This window comes from Triturus cristatus, chromosome 5_1, assembly GCF_964204655.1.
Source record: "Triturus cristatus chromosome 5_1, aTriCri1.1, whole genome shotgun sequence".
Lineage (NCBI taxonomy): Eukaryota > Metazoa > Chordata > Amphibia > Caudata > Salamandridae > Triturus > Triturus cristatus.
The window spans coordinates 420,815,625-420,841,755 of record NC_140587.1 but is presented as its reverse complement, the minus strand read 5'-3'; the positions used below and the strand labels follow the sequence as shown (position 1 = coordinate 420,841,755).

Below are 26,131 nucleotides of genomic sequence, written 5' to 3'. Positions count from 1 at the left end.
GTAGGAGGAACACTCTTGAGCCACCAGTAGGTTACTTTGAGGCTGTTGCCTCATACTATCCTACTGTAAGCCAGCAATAGACAGCACTTTTCAGGCACTGGTAATATTACATGGAGTCTGTCCATAAGGGTTATTAACCCACTCCTGGAAGTACTGTTAAGCCACCGCTAATATTACATGGTGTCTGTCCATAAGGGTTATTAACCCACTCCTGGAAGTACTGGTAAGCCACAAGTGGATATGAAATGAATCACTCCTCAAGTGTCCGTGGCCAATCCTGGAAGCAGTGTAAAGACACCAGTAATGCTCTATGCATTTCTCCAAGAAAGAGAGAAACTCAGCTGCTGGTGGCGCTGTTAGTGAACCAGTATATCATGTGTGGAGTCCAGCTCCTCGAGGTGCTCTGAAGCCACCAGTAGATTACGATCTGTGGTCTGGACGTGGTGAGTTAGGCATAGTGCTAGTGTTTACCAGCGGCACAGTCTAAAGTGCCTGTAGGGGGAGGCGTTAGGTGAAGTAAGGAGGGAAGGAGTAAGAGATAACAAGCATTGGCATAGCCAATAGGTCTCACCTTTGGGAACTTGTAAGTGTTTAGCCAGAGATATTGACTTTACCTATGTCTTTAAGCTGTGCTGTACAGAAGTCTGCAGCATGCTGAGAAGTTATAATAAAGAAGTGTCAGAAGCATTTTGTTACCTTAGATATGACCAAAATAGCATTATGTACAAGTTAACGACCATATTAAAAATAATGTTTAGAAGTTTTTTTTGTCGGTCTGTATCAATGCAACTGCAAGATGTTTCACTGACTGCATTTGGAGCAACAAATGACATCAACAACTCACGGTTTGTAACCCAAAACACGTATTTGAGTGACGCATACGGCAGAGGAGTTCTGATCGGTCTCATCAAGAGCCCTCTAAAATAAAGGCTCGGTTGGGGGTGTTATGTAAAGCCACGACAGAATGTTGCCCTCTGAAGGCAATATTTACTAAGAAACAAATCGCTCTTGCAGAAGCTCAGCATCCCAGCAGGAATATGCAAAGACGCAGAGCATTAGCGGCGTTCACATAACCCCTAATACACAGTTTCAGCAAAACAGTCTCTCTGAACATGATCAAGTGGGTTTTGTTTGAAAGACCACAAGGAAATGTCTACACTACAACAAAATAATGGGCCTCCTGGGGAGGCGAAGCTAGCATGCTGCCTCAAACACGTCCCTGGGCAGCCCTCAAAGTTAAGTTCACGTCACAGTGCCACACCGAGGCAGCGACTGAAGTCCACACAGCCTGCTCTAACCCCAATCTCCGCAGGGCCGGGCCAGCAGCCATCCGCCTGACAGAATAGGTCTCAACATGCCCTCAAGCCGGAGCTGCGGCAACTGGGTGTGGACCCAGTGCAACGTCACCAGCATATTTAATAAGCAACACAGACAACGTCTAACGTTTGCTATGAGCAGATTTTTCTAGAATGTTTTGCACGCTCGAGGAGAAAAAGCACTGCATTTCTGAAAGAGACCTTCAACACTGACACTACTATCACGTTTACATTGTTATTATGCCACTATCTTAGAGAAAATGAGCATCAAACAGGAGCGCAAAAGAAAAAATAAATATAAAAAAAATCACTCTGCAGTGTTTATTATTCGTATAGAATGATGTCCAAACACCTCTGTATAGAAACATGAGAGTTCAGAATGCAGCACAGAGTACCAAGTTTCCAATTTTACATTATACCGACCCCTTTGCGAACAGAAAGCATGCACTACACATCAAATATAGATGAAGGGTAAATGCAAGACACATATCCCCCAAACTGTATGACAAAGAAAAGTATTACACTATCCCTCATATATCAGAAAGAAAAGGGGGTAGCCTGTGCCAACTGCTTCAGGAATGAATGGCACACAAAATCATGTATACATTAATGGTAAGACAGGTACAGGCCACCCTACAACTGTGTAACAAATACAAGCAGTATATTATTAGACTATGGCTATATGAAAAATACACTGAGACACGCACACACACACTATCGGAGTACATTAGATCCCATGCCTGTATGAAGAATAGGAGTACACAACCTCCCACACGCTATGAATAAAGCTAGCCACATTGCATTTCTATATATGTGAATGCTAGACAAAACAGTTTGATTGATACCTGTGAGCACATGACATCTGTATGAAAAAGACCGCTCGACAGGATTTCTGATTGTGACAAGTTAATACCTAACCACTGACTAATAACAGAAAAATGAAATGGTTAAAACGTTTAAAAAAACGGAAAAACCCCAGAGGAAAAATACCCGCGTTTAATTTCAGGGCAGAGGAGCATTCAGAGAGCAAGCAAGAGGAAAGCCAGACAGTGCCTGATCTGGCGTTGAAAGCTGGTGGCTGCGCGTGTGCACGCTTGCGTGAACGCAAGCGCTAGGCCAGCCAAAGCGTGGGTTAGCACTTTGAAAACCTACCTACAAAATGTCTTACAGAGCAGCGCATGCGCTGGCTCAGACAAGACCTAAAAAGGGCAGGGTTCTGGCAGAATTCCATAGCATGACCAAAGAAAGAGTCCCTGGGGCAGCTGGCAGTAGTGACCCCACCGGACAACGCTCTGATCAAGCAGTTTGCACTTTATGATTTGCCTAAACCTCGGCCTCTTTAGTGCGATATGAATGATAAAATGATTGCCTTCAGTGCAACAACATACGCAATCCCACAGTTGGTATCTGTATTGATGTCACTGTGTTCCCGCCATTGATGATGAGTGAAAGCAATTAAGCTGTGCTGGGAGAAATGAAAAATAAACCAATAGTCAAAACTCAAGCTGTTGTGAATTCTATTACCAACTCTTAAACTTTTCGCTTTATCTACATGCCCCTTGCTGCCTTTGCTACCCTGGCTGCCTTTGCTTCCCTGGCCGCTGTCTGGCTTCAGAATAGTCACCTCTTCCACACAAGAACATGAACCCATGCCCAGTGCGCAGGTTCACGCAGCACTAGAGCTTCTGAAGGTACAAGTGACGGGTGTAGTGCTGTGTGTGGACCTACTCACACTCGGTGGCACCGCTCCCACGCACATTGTGATCTTACACAAAGCAGTTAAACCTTTCATTGACATGCCTAACAGTGACACGAAGCTTTACATTTTCAGTTTTTAAGTGCTACTGTTTAGCACCTTAATTCGGAATATTTCTGTGTCATTGTGCCATTTAGAACCAAGGTCTGAGACCTCAAGATTATGTGAATAGTGGATTTGTGATAAGAAAGTGATAGTGCTTCAAAAAGATGTGTACTCTTCTTTTATCAAAACAATCTCAAAGATACTATAGGAATATCAGTATCTGGACATTAGATGGATGGAAATGACAACTGTATTTAGATCAGAATTTCATGTCTACACCTGTTCTGAGGATTTTTTTAACTGGCCTAGTGGCTGGTAAAGCTCAGCATGGCTGAGTAGTGCCACCCTGCAGGGCCAATCTGGCCTACATATCCTAGGACAGTATTTTATGAGCTTTTAAATATAAACAAATATATTAGTTTGTAATCTTTGTCTCCAAAAATGTAATATACCACTACATCCAGAACTAGTGGCCTCCTGGGACTATATAAACTATCCTATCATGCACATTTTTATAATTTAATAGGTCTATTTTGTTATTGCTGCACTGGGTACTAATGCAATCTTCCGCGAATCGAGAGTTTACAAGAAATAGTAAATAATAGATTTTAGTGGTAAATACAGGGAACCGACATCGATCACCCCTGTCAAGGAAAGGTTGAAGGTAATTCTAAATCGGACTGACAGGAACAGTTTTGGGCAACACCAAGGGGCCATAGCCATCATGTTTCCAATGGATTCCTTTTCCATTTCCATTTCAGGGCTTACAGTCTTGACCTCCTCTTTTTCATTTGTTTCACCTCTTCCCATCTTTACTGGGAGCTCTAGGTCTTTCAAGGGGGAGGGAACAGGGCTTACCTTTTGGAGAACTGGACTGAGTGAGGGGTGGGCGACAGGTTCTATGTAACTGAGTGATCCCTGCCTCCCTGTCTTTTTTTGCGCTTTGCCTGAATGTTATTTTACACTACATTGACTTGACTAAGACGGTTTTGATCTATCGCCTTACCCTGCGGTTGCTCGCATCTGAAGTATTCCTCTACTCGAGGAGGGTGTGGTCCAGCCCAGCCACAGTTTCTAGCCCCTCTGTTCTTCATTCATAGACCGTAAACATTCATACCTGTAAGTGCTTGCACTGAAGTATGTGTACTCTACACATTTATATAGAACTGTGCTCGTTGTATTTCTGTTAACCAGCCTAGCTGGAGGGTTCCAAGTACAACATAACAATTTCTTAACCTGTGCGCGTGATTTCATATTGTTTTCGTGATGTTTCTCTGTTAAGTATGTGTGTTGTATCATACATTTTACCCCTCTTCTACATTGTTAGACTGTGACAGCTTCAATGTGTTTAGGTAAGATATCTTTGCTTTCTCAGTGAGTTGAAAGGAATAAACCTCTGCCTTTTGAAGTTGTTGTCCCACTCATTTCTGATATGTCTGATGCTGGTGTGAACAAGTGTTGGCGTCTTCCAAACAATTCGATTAATATACTGCCAGCACTTCTACCAGAATGTTAATTGCAGATTCAATCTTTATGGTTTATTTATATTATTTAACCTTAACCAGTGGAAGCTGCTAAAGAATAGTACTGGGTGGTTGGGGGGCTGGGTGCAGGGGATGTTAAAAAAAAAAATTTGACTAACCTGCGTCCTTGTTCTGTTGGCGAATCAGGAAGCACACAGACTCCCATAGCCAATCACGATGCTGCTTTCACAAGAATGACAGCAGCGTTGTGATTGGTCTGAGTGCCCTGGTTCAGCACTCAGACAGGGAGTGGGAGCCTGTACATGTTCTTCACCAGGCTGTGCAATACAGGCGGGTGCAGAAATGCTGAATGTGCCTGACTGTTTGGCCAGCCCAAGATGGTTTGGCAAACCGGCATGCGCTGTTAGAAAGTGCCCACCGCACCTAAAATACAACCAAACTGAGCCAGTGCAGAAAAATAAAATGACAATAGCATTGTTTTATTATTGTTTTATTTTTATTTTTGCACTGCTCAGAGAGCAGTGGGGCGATGTTCCTCTGCCTTAGCCCTCTTCTGAAAGGTGTATGAGTGGACATTGCTATACATGCAGTAGGAAAGATCCATTCTGTGTAGGAAAGATCCATTCTGTGTATGTCTTCACACCACTCACCATCCCTGCACTACTTAATCGACAGGTTCACCTCAGAATCAAGGCACTACTAAATGCTTTTTCGCTGGACTAAGCCAGCTTTTTTAGCTTCCAGCAAAATCGCAAAATGGCGCCTTAATTTGTATGCAACATAACTTTAAGCAAGACAGACCTCCTTGATTAGAAGCAAAAATGTGCAAACAATAAGGGGAAGTTAAGTCAGTCTGGAAATAAATATTCTCTAGATGTAGGCCCGGCCCTTCTCACATTTACATTTCAATCTTCAATGAGAAAGTTGGGCACAGGCCACATAATTGAGTTTACGGCGCCTGCTGAAGGGGGGAAGAGGAGGGCTCCTTCGGGCCAGAGGAAGTCGATCCATGCCAAGTATGGACTCGATGAAGTGACACAACAGTGACAAGAAGGCCTGCTCATGGCATCTTACCAAAGGCACTGTGACCTGCCCACCTCGCTGCAGAGGGGCTGCTCAGCTGCTCAATAGATCCGTAGATGGTGTTTAATGAGGCTACACCTCAGGGCTCTCAGGTGAATTTAGATCACGCCTAAAAACGCCGAGGTATTGCACCACTAAACCTCTGCTCACTTAGTATCAAGGGGCTGGAGGGTGCAGACACATAGCGAGGGTGCAAAATTCAATTGGCGGCCCCTTGTAGTCAGTCATAGATCTATGAAATCCCAATATAGATGCATAGGTGCCCGTTCGTACACCCCCAAGCAGTTTTCATTTCTGAAGTTGGTTATTTCCACCATAAAACTTGGAATTACAAGAATTTTCACCATGTGCTAATATCTAGTTTCCCTGTGTGTCGTTTTTTTCCCCCCTAATTTTCTCTCAGGATGCCTGCTCGTTTATTTAGTGAAATTGTGTTCCAGGCAATCTTTTTGGAAAACGTTTGCCATCAGACAGTGTCTCAGACCCCTAAGTTCAAAATGAGGCTTGTTTATATGCGAGGCGTCGCAGAACTCTGCCAAGTCAACACTTATTAGAGCACATTGTATTGGAGAACGTTTTCTTCTCTTCTGGGTCATTGCAAGTAACATTTTGTTTTTACTGCAGGCATGTACAGCCGAAGAATTTAAATGGTGGCTTGCACACGAAGAGAGGATAGTTAAACTTTCCTAAAAGTGCACTCATTTTAGGAAAGAAAGACCTAGTGACCGGGGAGAAACGGAACCCTCCTGCACGTGCCCATCACTGTTTGCAGAAAGCAGCACACCTGATGCATGTAATCCTAGTCTAAAATCATTCTAGCTCAAAACAACAAGACAAATTTCTAGAGCCAAAAAGCGAGCCCTTCAGATACAGTGTTGGCTTCGAGCCATACTTACATACGAGAGAAGGCTGCGGCTGCCTGGCGGCGTTCATGGCACCGGCCCTGCCCTTCTGCGCCTGGCACCGGGACACCGGGCACTCTCCCCGCAGCCACAGCGCGCCCACTCCGCCAAGCGCGCTCTGTCAGCCTGTTGAACAGCACCGACTTTTAAAGAAGCTTTGGCCACCTCACAGGATATGTCGAACATTTCCTGCTCGCAGGATGAGAGGAAGGAAGCATCGAGCTAAGATGTTTGATGTGTGAGCGACCATAATTCGTTGCACGTGTTTGTGGAGCACTGAGTGGATATTTCTGATCAGAGCACCCCTTCGAACCACGCTGTGCGGCACTTAATGACCGTTGAACTCCGACCGTTAGCTTTCCACAGGAATAGCGTTTTTTTATTTTTCTCTGCAATGTGCGGAACTTTACCGACATTTTATGACCGACAGCTGTATCTGCTGAGAGTTGTCGATCACACTGTCGATAAGAAAAATATTGTCTGACATAAATACCATGCCCTAAAAATGTTGTTTACAAAAATATAGCTCCGTTGTGTGAAGAATTTTTGTTAACTCTAATGGGGCGATGCTTTTGTAACCAGTATTTAGGGCACAATGTTTCTGAGAGAGTATATTCAGGCCGTGATATACTGCTGTCAAACACTGCTGGGTGCACCTTCCACTGTGTTCACTCATAGTAGACTTAGCCAGTCATATCTTTCCAGTTTAATTTCTCAATCATTTTTATTTATGGACTAAAATATTTTTATTCTTTGAATACTATGTTGCATTTTTATTAATTATTCATCCGTGGCAAAGTTTGGTTTTAATATTTTCAGAAATGGGGTTATTTGGGGTCTAATAATAAAATGTGATTATTATACATCAAGCGCTTTTACCAGAATCTTAACTGCAGATTCAACTTTTTAAAAATATATTTCCATTATTTAGCATGAACCCGTTTTTATAAGGTATATATGAATGGACATGATTATATATGCAGTAGGACAGATCCATTCTGCGTATGTCTTCACACCGCTGCAGCGCGTAATCAAAAGATTTCACCCCTTAATTAAGGCACAGCTAAATGTGTGTGTACGTCCTCGCTGAACTAAGCCTGCTTTTTAGCTCCAAACAAAAGCTAACAATGGCACAAAATGTGTGCAGCATTATTTTAAGTAAGACAGCACTCCTTGATTAGAAGCAAAAATATGCAAACAGTAAGGGGAATTTAAGTCATTCAAGAAAGAAATATACTCTCGGTGTAGGCCAGGCCTTTCTCACATTTACATTTCATTCTTCAGTGTGAAAGTTGGACACAGGCCCTGTAATGGAATTTTAGGTGATTGCTGATGTGAGGGTGAGGTGGTAAGAGGGCTCCTTAGGGCCTGAGAAAAAGTCAATTTATGCGGGTATGGGCTTGATGAAGTGACACAACAGTGGCAAGAAGGCCTGGTCCACGTCATTTATCAAACACAGTGTGAAATGCTATCTGCTTCCATACTCCCCATGAACTCCAACTGAATAAACCCACAACGGTTAGGTCATAATACAATTCTGAAATAACCTCTGCTCAATTCCTGATGGGTATGGCACAGGAAATCCCCAGCAAAGTGTGTGTACTAAGTTCAACCAGTATCAACAATTCAAAGTAAAGAACACAACACAATAAAATTCCCAAACCAATTTAAAAAACAGAGACAATCGTAATGAGCACAAAGACAACAAGATCATCAAAATAGGTTACAGGGAACCAAAGAAATGAACTTTTAAAGTTTCAGATAAAAAGCGCCTAGAAGGAAGTCAAGCATTATGCACAAACAGTTCACAGTTTATCAAGACCTAGGGGGAATTTCAGGCTGATGGTGATGGAGGGATGGCCGAATACACAAAGCTGGTTGGCCCAGTTGAGACTTACTCTCCAGCTGCTGGGAAAGCATCTTATGGTCAGTTCTGCAGCCCCTCGGTCCTCAGGGCAGGCTTCTTGGCGCCAGGTCTCTCTCCAGGCAGCTCTCCTGCCGGATCCAATCTTTGTTAGTCAGCGAGGCTGCCTTGGAGACAGAAGTCCTTCTGCTTTTTGTGTCCTTGAACCAGTTGACCTTTAGAGAGCAAATTCAGTGCCTGAGTGCCAGCTGATTTCATGGGGCAATTAATCCTTGAGTCCTTGTGTGAGTCCTCTTGTTCCAATAGGATCTAAGAATCAGAAGCCAGGATTCTTCTAACAGAAGGACCTTCTTCTTCAGAAGGAGCATTCCCAATTCCAGGAATGATCTGAGGAGATAGTGGTGGAGGTGTCAGATTTATCTTATGCACTAGGCATTGTTTGGAGGAATTCTACCACCCAATCCAAACATTTTCTGTCCCCATACCTCCTTTTGCAGTACTTCCTCTTTGCCTTGCTGTAAAACTATCCAGAAGCCCCTGTTTCTACCTAGGATAACCCAGCTGCCACCAGCCAGACCTGTCTTTAGCTTCTGGGCCACTCCCTTATCTTGCTCGGTCAAAACAGTTTTTCCTCCTCCTGTGGCTGGAGCTTAATTCTCTAGGAGAGTCTTGAAGCTGAATAAGCCCCTTTAGCATCTTCAAGTCAAAAGGCTGCCCATTGGTCAATCATCGGTTTCTGTCCACTCCCAGATGGCTAAGTCCTGCTAAATGGTCTGTAGTTACATCCCTTGGCCTTTCCTGGACCCCAGAGGCAAGTCATTGTCCTCTGAGCCAGAAGAGTTGTTTACTCTTCCAGTCATTAAATGTGTATTACGGCTCCAGTAGTGTGATAAGTGTCAGAACTGGTCCCCCGGAATCCAACTCCTGTCCCCCCTCTATGTCTGGGGACGGGCTGTTTAGGATGATCCTGGAAATGTAGTGGAATAGTCCTCCCTGGCATCTCCAATTCAAAAGAGGTATTGATAAAGTTGCTATTTGTTCTGCCAACTGTTCTTGTCCACTCCTAGACAGAGAATTCATTCCCTGTGTTAGCAGTTAACACCCATTGGCCTTTCCTGGGCCCAGAGGCAAGCCATTGTCCTCTGAGTCAGAGGTGTGAATGCTTCCAGCCAAGGATGAGTAATGCAACTCTGGACATGTGATGAGTGGCAGCACTGTTTTTAATCGTAAATCAATTACTAGTACTTGTTCCAATGTGCACTGTTGCAAATGCAAATGTTAACACACTTAGGGCCATATGTAGGTAAAACCCAAATTGCGAGTTCTTAATAGCGATTTTTACTGAATCGCTATTAAGAACTCGCAAATCCCGATGTAGCTAAAAAATCGCGAAAAGATAGCGATTCGGTAATATCTGCTAAAATAAATACCGAATCCTTATTACTGAATCCTTATTACCGAATACACATTACCAAATCGGTATTTAGCAAATCCGGTATTTCAAAAAATCGCAAATCTGTGAATACGCCAATCCTGTGCTTCCTGATGACCTCACAACCAGGAAGTGGCCACACCCATGCAGTTACACTGATCCTGAAGCTGTGGGAGAAGCTGGGAGCAGAAGCAAAACCCCAGGAGCTGAGCAGCAACCACCTTGCAGACACACCAAAAATACCATGGACACACAGCAGAAGGGAAAGGATGCTGGAGAGAGAAATAGTAAACACAAGTTCAGTGAGAGGGAGTTGCAGGTACTAATTGAGGAGGTGGTGAAGGATCACGACCAGCTGTTCGGAAAAAAATCACTGCACGTTCCCGAATCGCAAATAAGAAAAATATGGCTTGTGATCCAGCAGAAAATAAATGCCATTGGCGTCGTCACCCAGCGCTTGATAGAGGCACTTAAGAAGCGCTGGTACGACCTTCGCAAACGTGCCAAGGAAAGGGTGGCTGGCAGGCTCAAACAAGCCAGAAAGACAGGTGGGGGGACATCAACTGCGCCTGCACCGACTCCCTTGGAACAAATGGTGGCGTCCACCCTCCAGCCGGAGAGCGTGAGTGGCATTGGAGACGTGGACAGCTCAGCCACAGGAGCCAACAGACAAGGTATGATGCATGCACAGCATGCTGTGCCCCCTTCCCTAACCCCAATCCCCCGGCAAGAATCCCACTCCAGTCCATGCTTTGCCAATAACTAGCAATGCTTCATGGGAGATGTAGTCCCAATCAACTAATAGCATAGCAGTCAGTCCTCTGAACCCAAATGCATGTCACTCACATCAGTAAATAAGCAAGCAGGGGACAGTTAGATTGGCAGTCATTAAATTTATTGTAAGGCAAATGCTGCTAGACAAGTGAGTAAATGGACATTCTGTATCCACAGGCGAGCCATCATGCCAGGCTGCCGAAGGGGAGACAGAAGAGGCACCCAGGGAGCACAACAAACTGGATGAGGATGTCCTGTCACCTGCTGAGGTCACACTACCATCACCACCACCATCACCACCACCACCGAGAGCCAGGAGGTATACAGTGGGTAGCCTCCAGGAGATGGAGGGCTCAGAGGAGGAGAGCATGGGAGCCCAACAGACCCTGCAGGAAGTGGATGGACACACAGCAGGAACACAGTCCCCCATGGAGCTTGGCAACACAGGTGGCCGAAGACGCCAACCAAGGGCACACAGTCCTGATGCACAGGTAGCGGAGTCCAGTGTCTTTGCAGGTCTGGAGGGTAAGATGCTGAAGGTGCAGCGTCTGCAAGGTAAAACAATGAGGGCAATGCAACGCCAGATGGTGGCCAACAACAAAAACATGCGTGACATGAAGGAGGCCATATACTGCCTCAACAACACCGTGGCTGAGGGCATGCGGGACATGTCAGAAGCTGTTAGACTGTTATGCAGCCAGATGGAAAACAAATGTGGGGCAAGGCGCAGGGACAGACAGAGAATGGATGGATACACGAAGGCAGTGAACCGGCTATGCAATGCCACCCATGTCCTTAACAGGCGCTCTGTGGCCATGCAGTTAGAGATGGCCAAGGGCAGACGTGACGTCACAAGGGGATTGGTCACAGTCACCAGTGCCTTGGAGGTGCTGCAGACCACACAAATCGCTGCCACAGGTTTGGGGGATGGGGGTGAAAGTGAGGAGGCAACAAGCCGCAGCAGTATCACTCCCCCATTCCAGGATTCCAGGAGGCTCAGTGGAAGGCACGGACCAGCCGCAGGACAGACCTCTAGGGAGGACAGTGTGCCTAGTGAACGATGCAGTGCTGCACGTGGGCGCAGAAAATAAAACCAGGCATCCCCTGGCATTGGGAGATGGGTGAAGCCACCCATTTGACATGATGATGGGATTTGGAATGTTGCATGGGGAGTATCTATGCCATGCTGGGTTTGTTGAGGCACTGTGAGGCCATCATGGTGTGGCAGTGTGCTGTCCTATTGCCTGACTTAAGGTCAATAAAACACCGTTACGCTATTGCAGTTACTCGCATTGTCTCATTACTTACTCAGAAATAGTTGTGTGTGATCTCAGCCCGTCTGTGTCTCCCATCTGGTGCTGTTGCGACACCTGAAGCGCCGTGCTGTGGCTGTGGCCAATCCTCTCCCTCATCCTCTGATTCAGTGAGTTCCACGGGTGTTCCTTTCTTTGTAGCCAGGTTATGCAGCATGGCACATGTTGCTATTATTTTGCAGCAGGTCAGATGCCGGTACTGCTGTGCACCTCCACTTTTGTGGAGGCAGCGGAACCTGCTTTTCAGTAGTCCGAATGTACGCTCCACCACATTCCGTGTAGATTTATGGGCAACATTAAATCTCCTTTTACTTGGGGTAGATGGGTTGAGGTATGGAGTCAGGATAAATGCTCGCACCGCATATGCGCTATCACCTAGGCGTTAAAGGAAGAAAGATTATTCACAGTCAGCAATAGATACATCAAAGGTATACATTAGAGTGTGTCACATTGATTTACCTAGCAGGTATCCGTCTCCAAATTCACCCCCAGCAAGACGGGTATAGATCCCACTGTTCCTGAAGATGTAGGAATCATGCGTGCTCTCTGGAAATTTCGCACCAATGTCGGTAATGATGTGAGACGCATCACATATGACCTGTACGTTGATTGAATGTGTTGATTTGCGGTTATGGTAGATGTACTCAGTAGCAGAGGGGGGCAGATTGGTATATATGTCCCGTCAATGCACCCTATTACATGTGGGAACTGAAAAAAGTCCATCTTTGTCTTGTGCAGTTCCACCTGTGTGCTGGGGAACCAGATATAGTGGTGCGTCCTTTGCATCATGGCATCCAGGAATTTGTTGAAAAAGCGTGACAGGCAGCTCTATGAGACACCACCAGCCACAGCTATTACCCCCTGGTAACTGCCAGATGCTAGTAGGTGCAGCCAACAGAGGACCTGTACATGTGGAGGTATTGCGTGCGCCCTTGGTGTCTGGTGCTCCAGGAGTGGTTGCAGGTCACGTATCAGGTCCAGGATGGTGGTTGGATGAAGCCTGTACCTCTCATGGATTTCTGCCTCTGTGAGTTGGAATAGTGAGATTTGCAGTCTGTATACGCGTTCCTGCTGTCTCCAGATCCTTTGAGCTGCAGCTTGTATCCGTATCCACCTTGCAATGACATAGAGGGCCACCATTGTGTTCACGCAGTTGCATTCTGGGGCTGTTTATATGCTGTGCACCTGTTTACCACCTGCTTTGAGTTAGTGGTAATTTGCAATTCTTATTTAGTGATTTTTAATGGAATCGGTATTAGCGATTTTATGTACATTGGTCTGCGACTTTATTTAGCGATTCCTCATTTAGCGATTAGCTAAACAGAGAGTCGTGTGGCATATTCGCTAAATAAGGAATCGCTAAGTTTGTTCCATTAGTTTTAGCGATTCTTTATTTTGCAATACGGTGTTTCTGCCTCTACAATTCACATGGGGTTTTAGCGATCGCAAACGTGGAAATTCTGCGATTTTCGGCCTTTGTGATCGCTAATTCACTACCAACATCTGGCCCTTAATTGTTTGTTTTGAAGATTGATAAATGTTTACTTCAAATAGTTATCATTTCAAATCCTCATACATCATATACACATACAAATAACAATTTTCAGAAATGTACATTAGCACTTCTTCATTCTGTTCACATCACAGAATTTCAATCCTTCAATTATTCCTGTACAAGTGCTCTGTGCTTCCATGCCCAATGCATTTATTGACATGTGTCCTTTCATCAGGGGCCAAATTTAATGTAGAAACCAAAGCTACACTGCAAAAGTGGAGATCGACGCGATCTAGAGTGAATAAGAAACCTCCCAATCCGAGTATAATTTAGGAAAAGTGAAGTTCTTATCTAAACCGCTTTTGCCTGAAGATTCCAACAACTCTGTTCAATTCCAACTGGTTATGATTGTGATGTTTATATAGGCATGCTGGACATCATACCTACCAATGTAGCCCGCTAAGGTTACAAGGATTAGTTTGTTTGAATAAGGTATAGATAGGAGTGCTCCACTATCATACATTGAGCACTGTTTTTAAGCCAGTTCTGGCCCCGGCAGCCTAAAGTGCAAATTTACATTTCTACTTAAGTTATCAAACATCTTATTTCACCCTTAAGTCAGATTTTAAAAACTAAGAATAGAATAACTTAAAAGCATGTTTCTATCCCTTTTCTTAAGCAGGGGCAGAAAATCAAGATGTTAATCCTACCTAGGCCTAGTGTAAAGCCAGGCCTACAAAGTGAAATAGCCTTTGGGTTTTATTTCACAATGAACGTATACTATCTTCAATATGTAGTTGTTGTTTTTTTAAAATATATATTAGCCCCCTACCCTGTGGGCTTCAGAGGTAACTTTAGAAGTGACTTATGCTTTTCCTACATGGCAAAGGTATTTTTTCCAGCCCCATGTCACTGCAGTGCGCATAAACTGCAGCTTAGCCACAGCACGGTGGTTCTCCTGGTAGAAATATATTCTTGTCATATATGTGGGTGGTGTAAAGCCCACATATGACGTTTAACTTTCCATGCCACAGATGCACTAAGGGGACTATTTACAAGGGAATTATAGGGAAGTTAAATAGGCCAACAAGGGCATTCCAAAGTACATCATGTCTTAGTGGGGAAGCACAAGCCTTTACTACTGTTCAACATTGGTATCATGCACAGAATTCTAGAGCGAGCAAATGTAGGTTCCAAAAAAAGGCGAGAAACTTGGGATGACCATGTAGGAAAGGCAAATTTGCTACAAAGATCAATTTTTGTGTGAAATGGCCCAAACATGTCAGTAAATGTAAATGCAAGAAAGATAGGTGCTCCTTTGGAAAAGATTTGAATCACTGATCAGCTTTAACATTTATGGTGCTGGTAGTTTTCATGGATCACCACCCCTATCTTACCAAGATAAGATAACCCATCTTCCAGAAAGCAAGTTTAGAAACCAAAAGAAGTGGGATAAAACAAGAAAGGGAAAAATGCACTCTGTTGGTTTCGGAGTGTCTTTCCTCTCTTCAGACCTCGATGCTCTTCTTGATCCCCTGAGCCACAATGTTGTGGCCCTTCGGGCAGAGCCACTTGTTCAATGCCCTCCTCAGGGCCTTTGAACCACCGCCCCCCCAAACACACTACTGTCAGAACCATTGGGAGAGAGAAGTTCAGTAACTTGTCTGTAGCATGAAATTGCTTCCCCTTCCTTTCAAAAGACCAAAGAGTTGTGTGCATATATATTGAATGCATTAATTTCTTAGTGATAGGTCTTAAATCCATTCGATGCTGCAGGGCGATCTGGGTTGATGTCTTGATAGATGGAGCAAGTATGATCCTGAAAGAACATCTCACTTCTATCACATGCCTTCTTAAAAACTAGGTTTTTCTCCATATATTAGTGGAATCTAGCTACTACATTTCTTGGTCACTGCATATCTGATGATAACGGATGATCTCCTGGGGCCAACACAGTGGACCCTGTTGAGCAGAACTTCCTTGTATTCATACCTCAACACGGTGGAAAACAAACCCCAACACAAAAGTTTCCAAGTCAGTCTCAAACATCTTTTCCCAATCTTAGGTTTTCGCACTGTGAGCTAATCTAGAGGTGCTCGGTTGTGGCACGTGTGTCCTGTAGCTGCTGATCCATGGTTTTTCCTTTCAGATAGTCGCTTGCTTCTATGTTTTCCATTGCTTTAGTTTTAGTCTGGGGGACTGCATTTCTGTGGCCAGTGGGGTGGACCTCTGACTCTGCTCTTCTGCCACATCTGACCATGGCTGAATTTTGTCAAGGTAGGCCTAAAGGCTGCTTGCAACAATTTTCTTCCATGGGACATATTGTCGGGCCAGCAGTTCCGACCCTGCACACAGATCAGGCTAGATTGAGCCTTGAAGCGCAGCTTTCCACTCTCTTCCCTTTACATTTGTTGAAAAAATTATCATGGTACAAGTGGGTCCAAAGGGACTTATACATTGTCTTTATCGTTCAGCTGCCATGTTTGTCCCACCCTATTGCCTTCATGGGAGGGCCCCTATATTCAGACTCTCTCTTGCCTCATCTCTCTGCCAGTGATGGTCCCAGCGAGCTGCTAGAAGAGCTCCCTGGTCAGAGGGCCATGTACCCACCCCCCTCTCTCTCACAACAGGAGAGGACAGCCTTCAGCCATAGTCTGTTTCGGCTTAACTGTGCCCAGAGGATTCTAAACTGCCACTCCCCTTCATGCAGCTGCACCCATTGACAGATTTTCTCTCGGGTGGTCCACTAGGCCTCCCTCTGGCCAACAGGCACGCAGAGGTGTCCACCTCGTTATATCAGATCGGCCTCATCTGCTACTGAGCGCCGCAGCCTTTGCTGCTTTTTGCGCTTCCCCAGAGTTCCAATGGTCTGCTGTGGGGCTGCGCGATTCAGTGCGGGCAGCTGGCACCGCACATGGACTGCCTGCCAGCAAAGTAATGCTCTTTTTCCTCCACCTATGCCAAGAGCTGTGGTGGAGTATGGCAGACTACTCTGCCATCTTGGCCATGCCCCCTGGGTTTCTTGTTATTAGGCTATTTTAAAAATTACATTTTTGCTTGTCATAATATCTGCTAGAAGAGTAAGTGAGCTAAAAGCTTCGAATTCTGACAAACCTTATCTTGCACTAAAATGATACCACAATGGCATCCTTGTGCTGTATATATGGTTGTATTGGATTTTGGTTAAAACTGGTAGATAAGTTTGCTTTGCCTGATTTAACCCCACAGCCTCATAGTATCATTCCTGGAAAGTACTCTGTAGACTTGATTCGCATACAACTTTGCAGTGTTCTTGCACTGTGTTTACTTTTTACACGTCAGGTGTTTCTTTCCTCATGGTAAATGTAATACAACTTCCAAAGATTCGAGCGCTGGTGGTTTCCTTTGGCTTTTATTCGCTAACATTTTGTTCAGTGTGCTGGAAGAGCCACGGATACCAGAGGGGACAATGAATCGCTTTGCAAAGGGCAGGGCCGCAACTGTGGAATGTCTCAACCTCACTCACTGTTTTTGAGGGTACCGGAGAAGTACAGTCTGCACACTGGCGCTTATTATGGTGCGGATTTGAGGGGTGATTTGCCCTTGGTCTCCTCAATTGGGACTCACCTACATTACTGATCTTACCAGATGGATCTTCTCATTATAACTAGACATTTAGTCGGATTCTTCTTTTCCACTTCTTTAACTTGGATTGAACCTAAGGAAAACAACAAGGTTTTCTCCCCGCATTTTGATGGGAAATTGTAACCATGTGTATGAATACTAAGCGCATGCCCTGAAGAAGTCCAATGTATTGGACGAAACACATTGGCTGTTCTTCCCTGCACATGCATGTCACGCCTGAATCAATTGTGACTAAAAAAGAAGACTTGGTAAAACATCTCTTTCTGCTTTGGTGTGGCCATCCCGGAATGGTCCCTCTGTCATTATCCCACTCTCCTGGTAATAACCTCTCCTCCCAACACCTTCCATGTCCTACGGATATATCAACACGTGCATCTGTCATACTCTCAAAATGGAATTAAGTCCCGATCCTTCAGGATCCAATGCATTCATCATCAACTACCCACCCAACCTATCGAAAAATGCAGCCAAAAAACACTAGTATCACATTCTTAGGGTTAGGCCTGAAACCTTAATCTCCGACGTCTACTTCTGCACAGACAAAGGCAGCCGAGTCAATGACCTTATTTTCTACGCCAGGAAAAGAGCTTATTGGTGAAAAGTCTTCAACTCGATTCTACGAATATCAGGTACCAGAAAAACGCCTCACGGTCTCAAACTTACTATAGCGTCTTCGTCCATGCTCAATGCCAATGCCACCATCACCCTCTACAACAATGGAATCATCCTAATCCAAGCCTCCAATGTCAATCTAATTAAGATAGCCATTATCTTCCCTGTACTCAAAAACGTGGTTTCAGCGAAACGCATTGACACCCTCTCTCACCCGTCCATCACTCAGGTCACCACTAGTCCTTCCCCCATCACTCGAAGTAGGCCCTCACTCTCTTTAAATCACTCATGGCCTCTAGATGTTCACAGAACAAAGTTGTCCCCTGTTGACGTGTCTTTACCCTCTAGACTCCCGACGCAGAATGTGAGAGACATACCGGGTTCACCAGTCGCTCAGCCAGCCAATCTGACTTTATCTGTTCTTTGCTCGGAAAGATCCCCATGTGACCGACTATCATTGCCTTCAACGACTGATCCCTCTTCCCTCATCCCTCTTACCACGCCTCTCACTAGGTTGGCGTACCCCATCAACCATGATCGTTCGAACCAACTCTTTACTGTCCGGACCGTATCTGAGGCCAAGGATCTCCGCTAGTCCCACTGGATCAACTCCCTCCCCAGAAGCCACTCCCCATCTCCTTGGACCCCAAGGGCCTACACCAAGGCCCTCTTTCTCCGCTCGCTGTCCCAACACACCCCTTGCCCCTTTCTGACTGGGTTACGTGCCTGGACGATATATCTCTCCAGCTGCACCTCCCTGCTACTGAGCTATGTGACCTGAAAGCTCTCTCACATGATCTTCTCCCCATGATCAGATCCCTCCTCACCTCTACAAACCGGCCTAAAGCCCCCCCCTAGTGGGAGTGATTGCTTGGGCCAGTCCTTAGCCCTCACCCGTCTCGCAAACCATTCCCTTAGCTAACGCGCCATCCTGCTCCAGAAGATGTGAGAATTACTTGGCACCCACTGAACTCAATTCTTGCACAACTCCTACTCTACCAGGTCCCATTCCAACTTGATACCACCGAACAAATTACAATCCATCCATTCCAACCCGTACAGAGAACCTCCTTACAATCCTAGAGTCATCAATAAAGACAACCTCAAGAGAGTGAATGTCAATCAGTCTCCGTCACACACTCATCCTCGACAACTTAAATATGTACTACTCAATTGCAGGTCAGCCAATGAACACGCCTCAGACATCTTTGACCTCTTCCAACACAAAGATTTAGACATTATCATCCTCACTGAAACACGGCTAAATCCCACCTCCACCCCTTTCCTAGACCTACTAGTACCTCCTACTCACGACATAATTAGGCTAGACAGAGCCCGGAAGCTGGGGGGTGGCCTAGCGTGTATTCATAGGTACACACTCTCGATCTCTCACTTAAAGTCCTCTTCCCCCTCCTCCTATGAATACCTTTGTCTCAGCGTCTCTAGTAATAACCTGCCGGTTTGCGAACTTCACACTTTTTATCACCCACCAGGAGACAATCTCCCCTTCGTCGAGCAATTAATGGAAGTCATCTCTGGCAATATCAACTCAGCTGTATCCCAAATTTTCCGTGGTGATTTCAACCTTCACTGGTCTAACTCCAATGACCATGCGGTAACTTGCCTTAAAACATTTTTGAATGATCAAGAACTGACTCAGCACTGTGACCAACCAACTCACAACAAAGGTGAAATGCTAGACCTCATTTTCTTGAAAGGGCAGACTATCACATTTGACGCCATTACCCCTTGCGACTGTTCCGATCACCACTGCATCTTGTTTTATATAAACAGGGAGGTGGCGTTGAGGAAGGCCCAACCAACGTAATCAAAGGTCTGGAAAAAGGACCTCAGATCAGTAAACTCAGTTGATCTAGCGGCCCACTGTAAATCTGCCCTCTCCTCCCAAGCAGACTTGATCGATGTTCACTGACTCCTACAACTCGACCATCTCCAACATCCTGGGCGACATTGCACCACTCCAACAAAAAAATGCCTCAACAAAAATATCCAAACCTTTGTACAATGACAATTTAAACACGGAACGCCGCAACCTTAAGACAGCTGAACGTTCCTGGAGATCCAACCCCTCCATGGAACAACTAAACCTTAGAGAGGTTAGACGTTTTTACACCAAACAAATCAGTAGGGCCAAGGCAGACTACTTCAGACATCAACTGGATCAAGCTGCAAACCGGCCCAAGAAACTATTTGAGTTGGTCTAACAGCAATCTACTGTAGGCCTAAACAACTCTGACTCTGGAGGCAGCCCACCTTCTTGCGATATTCTTGCTACTGTCTTCACTGAGAAATCAAGGCTCATCTCCATTGATCTCACTACCAAGAAGGCGCTCCTACCATCCCCTGGCTCCGTACCACCCCTTGATCTCTCAGAAAAGGGCAAACCTATCAGCCTGAATACCAAGAATAATGTGACATGGGTCACCTTTAACCCTTTTAGTGAAAAAGACATCAACAAGATTCTTCAGAACATCACTCCATCTAACCATTTTAGTGACCTGCTGCCTCCGGCCATCTTCAAAGAAATCAAGAATGCACTCATCTCCACCTGGACAGGGATTGTAAACACTTCTCTTTCACAAGGCACAATCCCAGACTGCCTAAAAGCAATGCGGGTGTCACCGATTTAAAAAAAACAAAAAAAAAAAAAACCTAACGCAGATAACTCTGACCTCGATAATTTCCGCCCCATCTCCAACATCCCACATTAGCCAAACTACTTGAAAAATGCGTACAATCCCAACTCTGTGCTCACATAGAGAATTTCCAACTCCTATACCAGCATCAATCCGGCTTCCGGAAGGGGCACAGTACCGAATCGGCTCTCACGCACGTGATGGATGACATCTTAAAAATGCCTGATCAAAATGACTCATGCCTCCTAATCCTCCTGGACCTTTCTTCCGCTTTCGACACAGTGAACCACGTCACCATCCTATCCATTTTGTGGAACAGGATGAGTTTCTCAGGTCGGGTGTTACAATGGTTCTCGGCCTTCCTTCACCATAGATCACCAAGAATCAAGGCAAACCACTCCCAGCCCTCTCCTGTACTCATGGGTGTCCCCCAAGTTCCGCCCTATCTCCTATCCTCTTCAACCTTTTCTTGGAGCCACTAGCTAATTCTCTAAACTCCACGAACAATCTCTTCCATATGTATGCGGATGACATACAACTTTATTTGAAAATCTCATCCCCGGACAACATCATCTCACTCAGCTCTACCCTAAACGCTACACAAAACTGGCTAACGGAGAACCATCTACTGCTCAACACCTCCAAAACTGAATTCCTTTTCATATCTCCTCCGAACCACATCCCTAATCTAGTCCCTTGACTGAATAACCTTACTGCCTTCATTTGCACCCCTCTCATTATACACTCAGCCAAATCTCTCGGAATCACCCTGGACAAAACACCGGAATATGAAAAATCATATTGTCAGAGTGCGTATGGAAGCTAATCATTTGATGAGGACACTCAGAAACATCAAACCATTCCTTCCACAAAAAGACTTCAAGCAGGTGGTACAAGCTCTGGTCCTGCCGAGGCTGGACCATGGCAGCACGATGCTCTGCGGCCTGCCCAAATACACCCTGGCACCTCTAAGGGCATCACTGAACGCAGCGGCCAGATTGGTCACAGGTACCAAACGGAGTGAGCACATATCCCCAATCATAAAATCTCTTAAATGGTTGCCTTATGAAGCACGAATTCGGCTAAAGATTGCCGTTCTAGCGCACAAAGCCCTGCATTTCAAAACTCCCAGGTACCTTGCCCAAAATCTTGAATTATCCTGTGGTGGATGAGCATCAAGAAGCGCATTCACTCTCCTCCTGAAACCATCCATCCTTCAAAAAAAAAATAGAAACGCTCTCCGGGCCTTCTCCGGCGCTGGTCCAAGGATTTGGAACTCTCTTCCACCGGAAGTACACAGAATCAATCAATCAATCAAACATTTGTAGATCGCAACTCACCAGGCGCTGGGGGGGGGGGGGGGGGGGGGGGGACAGCTACTGCTCGAACAGCCAGGTCTTGAGAAGTCTCCTGAAGGGCAGCAGGTTCAGGGTCTGACGCAGCTGTGTTGGGAGGGTGTTCCAAGTCTTGGCGGCGAGGTAGGAGAAGGATCTGCTGCCGGTGGTGGTCCTGTGGGACGGTGGCGAGGGCGAGGTCCGTGGAGCGAAGCTGGCGGTTAGTGGTGTAGAAGGTGAGACGTTTGTTGAGGTATGTTGGTCCGGCGTTGTGGAGAGCTTTGTGGGCATGGGTGAGGAGCTTGAAGATTATCCTCTTGTTGACTGGGAGCCAGTAAAGGTCTTTCAGGTGAGCAGAGATGTGGGTGTGGCGTAGTATGTCGAGGATGAGGCGTGCGGATGCGTTCTGTATGCGTTGGAGTCTCTTTTGGAGTTTGACCGTGGTTCCTGCGTAGACGGCGTTGCCGTAATCCAGTCTGCTGCTGACGAGGGCCTGTGTTAACGTCCTTCTGGTTCTGGTGGGGATCCATCTGTAGATCTTGCGGAGCATGAGGAGAATCTCTTCGACGACTGTTTTCAAACTTGAAGCCAATAGATTCCTAATGAACACATTTTTACCTTAATTTGGGCTTGGATCACTTGCTCGAAACCTCTGTTCCTACAACCATTGTACCCTCATGTGAGGCTGCTCGTTCTTCACTGCTTTTTTTTGTCCCCCTTCGTAGCCTATTATATTCAGGTTTTTCATATTATTCTCCGTGATTCACTTGTCTGGGAAACATGCGAGTATTACTGCTATTTATTCATACATGTGGTCGATACTGGGTCTATGCTCTTTTTTTCTGCATTAAATCCCCCCTTTCTTAGACTGTTACATACTCGTTTATTGTATTATTATTCTTGTGTCATTTGTATGGAAACAATACATTTATTTGTCTGGGATATATGCGATTATTCCTGTTGTATATTCTTACTTGTGGTCAATACTGGATTTATGTCTTTCCTCCCTACCTTTGTAAAGCGCTCTGAGATCCCTGGGATCTTGTTCGCGCTATATAAAACTTTATAAATAAAATAAATAAATCTCTGAAATTGAATCGAGTTTTTTTGACTATTGTTAAATATTTAAGTACTTATTGGTGTACCGGTTGATCCTTGTTGACAATTGTCTCAGGTGTGACGTTCATAAGACTGAACATCCTTAGGTTTTTGCATATTCTGTGAACATTATTCTTGCTCACTTGGAACACATTGTCATGTATTTATTTGGGAGAGTTGTTAGAGCAATGTGTATCTCCTTTTGGTTACTTCATAGCATTGAAGACTTGATTTTTTTTTAATTTGGTCATTCAGGTAGGGTGTAAGAATCCAATTGGTGAGGTGAAACCTTGTCCATTGCCTCTCAGTTGTATTTCCTGTCTATGCAAGTTGGAAAATATCAGGTTTTAATTAGCACCATTTTCCATGTAAAAAATATTTCTTATTTTATTCAGAATATTGTTGGATAATATGGTTAGTGGGTAGGAGACCATTTATAGAAGAAGCTAGAAGTAAGTTCTTTTCCTCTTACACTAGTTTCTCTGTGACTAGTTTTCTCTTCGGGTAAGATCCATTTCTTATCTTAACTCAGTATTAGATCAGAATGATTTCTGAACCTATACTGAGATTAGCACCACTTTTTTATATGACACCTGGGTTTCTGACAAGCATGCTGGCACGTTTTTTTAATTGCATTTTTCTTTCAGACTTCATAGGCTTTTATTCAAAGTGAGTATTTCAGAAGGTTGTAATAATGGCCAAATACTCAACAAGCATTGGCAATGCCACACGGTCTGGCTTTAAAGTAATGTTGGATGGTAATGCGAAGCATTACAAATAGATAGCAAGGGAATTGATACGTATTTGTGGGGAAGCAAAGAACTCTAGAATAATATTGGTGTAGGTTAATAGATCAGGTGAAAGTTGCAATGTCAATCCACACATTAAGATTTGTGTGAATTAATGACTGTTCTGCTCCCATCTGTTCTGCTACCAAATAAAACACCATAAATTATCCAAGAGACTTTAATAGCTATACAATGGCATGTGTGTGCCACTGAAAGTTCAAGATCAGGATTTGGATAATTTAACAAAATGAGCAGAGCTGTGAGGAGGACAATCACTTTTTTGTGGAAGAACACAACTTGTGCCCAATCAAAACATGTACTCCTGGCTCCTGACATTTGGGCAGAGCCAAAGCCCCTCTCCTGGTGATTCTCACATAATTCTCTGGCGACAGCTGCTCTATCAAACCAGACCATAAAGAGTCATTCCTATTTTTGGTCCCTACAGCCTTGAAATTTGGGATTTAGATCCCAGCATGTGCTTGCTGCAGAGATATTTGGAGCAGGCAAGCATTGGTTAACAAAGCACTTCCACACATTGTACATTGCTTTTCCTGCATGTGATTTTCCTCTTCCACGCCTTTGCTAAAACTCTTTCCTCCTTACTTTGAAGTGTGTGAATAGCATTGCTGCTCTGATTCAAGTTCTGTTACAGAATAACATTTAACACAATACAAAACTAATAGCTTCTATGTGTCTCAAACTGTATATGTAGTTATCCTCCTCCCATAAATGAAACCTCAAGCACAGTAGTTAATTTGCAGCAGAATGTGCTGCCATGGAGTTCTATTTTAAATTCCCGCATGACTCATCTAAAATGAAGACCCCTGAAAGCAGAAATGTTAATAAGTTCTACTTTAGTACCAGACCTCTGGATTTAAAATACATTCTACAGTAAACATCTTTATTCATTACTTTGCGTTGTTTGCCCATAAGGGAACAGCTTGAATTTTCACATGACCTAATGTGCAGTTTTCTTTTCTCTGTTCCCGCCACCTCGCAGGCTCTTGCAAACTATTATTGTATTCATGCTCAGCTTAAACAACAAATATAGGATTACTTGTCCTGCTTGTGCGACGCTTACTTAGCACAGCCTTTTCAGTTTTTATTGCAAACACTTGCACTGGTGCATAGTAAATACATATAGGAACAGTACTGTTTTTGGTCTGCTCGGGTATGGTGTATCACCGATTTCCTTCTTCGATGGGCAGAATGAGAGAAAAAATGTTTGTTGAGCTTATTGATAACAATTATAGGTGGTAAAAGCGAGTAATCCAAACAGTTGTGTGCATGTTCGATTGGGTCATTTAGATGTCACTCACATCCATATGAAACTAATTTTTGTTATTTTGCATTTCATTGGCAAACAGAGATTTAGAGCTTCAGAGTAAGTACAAGCAGGTACGATTTCTACTCCCGCTGGTTTACCCTTCCTTATTCTTTTTATGATATATTGAGCAATGTTTTACTGCACAGAGCTCTAATGCCAGATGTTTTGATGTAAAGCACCCAATTACCTTATCTATTAATGTAAAACGTGCAAATACCTCGTGTTTTCAATAAATAAACAAGCAGTTGAATGCAAATTAAATATATTCCAAGCCTGCATTACAATTATAAGGCAAAATAAGTAGAATGCAAAGTTGACTGTCTTCATTAAATCCAAGGGTGATCCCTCTCTAATTGAAATTTGATTATTAGACCTGTTAATGATAATCTAAAATTGTTTGGCTAGGCAGCCTTTTCAACGGATGGACGCTTAATACCATGATAGTTGTTGTTAGTTTAGAGTACTCCACTTACAGAGTGCATAACCAATCCAGTTTTGTGTGTCCAGGTACCCTCTACAACACACGAACACTCCGTACAACGTAAGGCATTGCCATTGTGTAGTAATTCACTCACAGAGCATATAACCTAACCAACATTGTGTGTCCAGGAAGTGTAAGCAACAGGAGGATTCTTTATACAATGACAGATGCTAACATTATTCAGTTCGCCAATCACAAAGTGCATACCCCATCCCAGCATTTGTGTCTAGGAAGAATAAGCAATGGAACGATGATTTATACTCTAATAGGCATTGGTGGTGTTGAGGGTGTCACTCACAGAGTTGTGTTCCAGGAAGTGCAAGCAGCAAGGCGTGCTCTGTTCAATAGATAGCGTACACTGCAGCACTCACAGATTGCATTACCAATCGAACATGTGTGTCCTGGAAGCATAAGCCTAAAGAGGATTCTTTAGACGGTGAGAGGCATTGGCAGCGTACACTGCGTCTATCAAAGACTCCGACAAATGGGAGGACGCTTCATTAGGTGATACGTCACTCACAGACTACAAAACTAAACCGACATTGTGTGTCCGGGAAGTGTAAGGAATGTAAGATTGCTTTAAACAGTATTAGACGTTGGCAGTGTACAATCCGTCTGTCAAGGGATTCTGAGCAACGGAAGGACGCTTCATACAGTAATACTTCACTCACAGAGTATAAAACCGACATCGTGTGTCCAGGAAGTGTAAGCGATGTAAGAGTGCTTTATACAGTGATAGATGTTGG

At 44.4% G+C, this 26,131-nt stretch overlaps 1 protein-coding gene and 1 long non-coding RNA gene across 2 annotated transcripts in view; one reads left to right on the top strand and one right to left on the bottom strand.

Annotated features, from left to right (window-relative positions):
* Positions 1 to 6,706, bottom strand: part of LOC146830977 (uncharacterized) — an 87,779-nt gene extending 81,073 nt beyond the window's left edge. The window contains exon 1 of the long non-coding RNA XR_014961502.1: positions 6,581 to 6,706. This is a non-coding gene — a long non-coding RNA (uncharacterized LOC146830977). The remainder of the gene's footprint in view (positions 1 to 6,580) is intronic.
* Positions 1 to 26,131, top strand: part of VPS13B (vacuolar protein sorting 13 homolog B) — a 2,934,705-nt gene that overhangs the window by 1,686,769 nt on the left and 1,221,805 nt on the right. The window lies entirely within an intron of this gene.